At 41.0% G+C, this 3,670-nt stretch overlaps 1 pseudogene; it reads left to right on the top strand.

The window, feature by feature from the left end:
• LOC146390507 (uncharacterized) overlaps nt 1-3,290 on the top strand; it is a 3,759-nt pseudogene extending 469 nt beyond the window's left edge.
• Nucleotides 3,291-3,670: the final 380 nt, after the last annotated feature.

Genomic DNA, 3,670 nt, shown 5'->3' with positions numbered 1-3,670 from the left:
TTAAACTGTTTAGCTGCGACCAGTGTGGAATGGCTTTTACTCAGAGTGGCAGCCTAAAAAGACATCAGCTCATCCACACTGGATTTGAACCATTCAGCTGTGATCAGTGTGGAAAGTCTTTCACTTCCAAAAGTAACTTAAAAGGACATCAGGTCATTCACACTGGATTTAAACCATTCAGCTGTGATCAGTGTGGAAAGTCTTTCACTTCCAAACGTAACTTAAAAGGACATCAGCTCATCCACACTGGAGTTAAAACCATTCAGCTGTGATCAGTGTGGAAAGTCTTTCACTTCCAAAAGTAACTTGACAGCACATCAGCTCATCCATGCTGGATTTAAACCATTCAGCTGTGATCAGTGTGGAATGTCTTTTACTCAGAAAAGTCACTTAAAACAACATCAGCTCATCCACACTCGATTTAAACCATTCAGCTGTGATCAGTGTGGAATGGCTTTCACTTCCAAACGTAACTTAAAAGAACATCAGCTCATCCACACTGGATTTAAACCATTCAACTGTGATCAGTGTGGAAAGTGTTTTACTCAGAATAGCACCTTAAAAAAACACCAGCGTATCCATGCTGGAGTTAAACCATTCAAGTGTGGTCAGTGTGGAAAGGATTTTACTCGGAATAGCACGTTGAAACAACATCAGCTCATGCATGCTGGAATTAAACCTTTCAGCTGCGATCAGTGTGGAAAGGCTTTTACTCATATTAGTAGTTTAAATAAACATCAACTCGTACACGCTGGAGTTAAAAGTTTTGGCTGTGGCCAGTGTGGAAAGGGATTTACTCAAATCGGTACCTTAAAAAATCATCAACTGATCCACACTGGAGTTATATAATTTTTTTGTTATCACCATCCATCCCACCTCACAGGTGTGGCATGTCAAGGTGCTGATTAGACAGCATGAATGTTGCACAGGTGTGCCTTAGACTGCCCACAAAAAACACCACTCTGAAATATGCAGTTTGATCACACAGCACAATGCTACAGATGTCGCAGCTTTTGAGGGCGCGTGCAATTGGCATGCTCACTGCAGGAATGTCTACCAGAACTGTTGCCTGTGAAATGAATGTTCATTTCTCTGCCATAAGCCATCTTCAAAGGCATTTCAGAGAATTTGGCAGTACATCCAACCGGCCTCACAATCACAGACTACATGTGACCGCACCGGCCCAGGACCTCCACATCCAGCTTGTTCACCTCCAGAATGGCCGACCAGGTGGAGACCAGCCACCCAGACAGTTGCAGCAACTATCGGTTTACATAACCAAAGAGTTTCTGAAGAAACTTTCAGAAACCGTCTCAGGGAAGCTCATCATCATGCTTGTCGTCCTCATCGGGGTCTGGACCTAACTGCAGTTCTTCACTGTGACCAACTTGAGTGGGCAAATGCTCACATTCAATGGCGTCTGGCACTTTGGAGAGGTGTTCTGTTGACAGATGTTTTTAATGTTCAGGGCAGATGGCAGACAGCTTGTGTTGCATCGTGTGGATGACGTAAACGTTGTGGATTGAGTGGCCCATGGTGGATGTGGGGTTATGGACAATGAACACGAGTGCATTTTATTGTTGGCATTTTGAATACACAGAGATGTGTATGATGCATGATGTGAGATCCTGAGGACTGTTGTTGTGCCATTTATCCATGACCATAACCTCATGTTACAGCATGATAATGCATGACCCCATATTGCAAGGATCTGTACACAATTCCTTGGAAGCTGAAAACATCCCAGTTCTTGCATGGCCAGCATACTCACCAGACATGTCACCATTAGTTTGGGACGCTCGGCTTAGTGTATATGACAGCATGTTCCACTTCCTGCCAATATTCAGCAACTTTGCGCAAGTATTGAAGAGGAGTGGACCAACATTCCACAGCCCACAATCAACAACCTGATCAACTCTATGCCCATTGCATACCATTTGCCTCACAAGGTGCAACAGATCTGCATTAGATGTGTTGGACTGTGTGAGGAAAATGGTGGCCACACCAGATACTGACTGGTTTTGCGACATCTGTAGCATTGTGCTGTGTGATCAAACTGCATATTTTAGAGTGTCCTTTTATTGTGGACAGTCAAAGGCACACCTGTGCAACATTCCTGCTGTCTAATCAGCACCTTGACAATATCACACCTGTGAGGTGGAATGGATTATCTCAGCAAAGGAGAAGTTCTCACTAACACAGATTTAGACAGATTGGTGAACAATATTTGATAGTAATGGGTCCTTTGAGTGTGTAGAAAATGTTTTAGATCTTTAAGTTCAGCTCATGAAAAATGGGAGCAAAAACAAAAGTGTTGTGTTTATTTTTTTGCTCAGTGTATATAGTCACATTTAACAAGCACCAGGTCATTCACACTGGAATTAAACCATTTGTGGTTAGTGTGGAAAGTTTTTTACTGGTTGCATCATCTAAAAAAAATCAAGGTATTAACCAACTTAAAATTAAAACACTGAAACCTGAGTGGGGTGGAAAGTCTTATATCCATAACACAAACTTGTTCAACTGACAAAGTGTCCCTCTGTAACAAAACTGGCAGACCATTGTGACAGTACTCTGAGTTCTTTAAAATCTTTTAGCAGCATTTATATATTGATTGTAGCAGTACTTTCTTTGAATTGTTGATATAAATTTTTTACATGTTCTGATTTTAATCAAACTGTCAAATGAAAATCAGCAGAGTCCTTTCATTAACTCTCGATTCTCGTTTCATGAATTTATTGGCTATTTACTAGAACTCTAAGTAAAACTCATGATTAAAAAGCCACTGATGCATCATGGGTTAGAAATTTAGGCATGCATAACAAAAGTAACTGTTCATTTGACACAACTTGAAGAAATGGTTGTCATGTTAGTATCATGAAGAAAATGTCGACTGTATCTGTTCTGTGCAAATACCTGCGTGATCATGCAGACAAAACATTATTCCAATCATGTGATCACAAAGAGAAGCAGAACGTCTCAACAAATTTCCTTCTGGGTCGATCTGAAAACCTGATGCTCTTTATTTGCCTGTATATCATGAAGAAATTAGTGGAGTCAATGCGGTGCTGTTTCTGTTGTAACTTACCCATGTGCAATGTGTTTTAAATGGTCTCTGTTGTCATAAAATAGGATGTGTCTGTTTTGCTGTATGACGCGAAACTAGAAACCTGTCATTTTTATGTTGCATTAAAGATGTTATTGTATGTTTTAAATTTGTGTCATCTTAGACAGGTTGTATGTGTAAAATTACATTTATCCAATAAAAAAATAAAATGTATAAAAGATAAGATGTATCTTTTCTTTCCTGTGAACTTACTTAGAAATACTTATACATTCTGACATGATGTCTGTGAGGGTCACATGTAATGAGGTTGCTTCTGAACTACCACAGGATACAAGAAGTGTGTGTGATGCCAGGTATGTGTGGTAGCAGAGTTCACTGAGTCCCCCCCAGCAGGTTGAAAGATACTCAACATGAGAAGTCAGCGTCCCCGTTGCTAACAGGACCAGAAATCTTGAATGACCAGTTGGAGGTTGATGGGATTCAGTGTTATGCCACACAGTTACCGAAGGTAAAGCTTTGCAGAGAGACACAGTCCCAGGTATCTATGAGTGTCAGGTCCTCCCTTTCGGAACCACCAGTAGCCTGACTCCTGGTAGCCCTGTC

Source organism: Perissodus microlepis, chromosome 3 (assembly GCF_051167445.1).
Source record: "Perissodus microlepis isolate ML-2025 ecotype Zambia chromosome 3, ASM5116744v1, whole genome shotgun sequence".
NCBI lineage: Eukaryota > Metazoa > Chordata > Actinopteri > Cichliformes > Cichlidae > Perissodus > Perissodus microlepis.
Note: the sequence above shows the minus strand (reverse complement) of the source record. Positions and strands in the feature narration are given on the sequence as shown.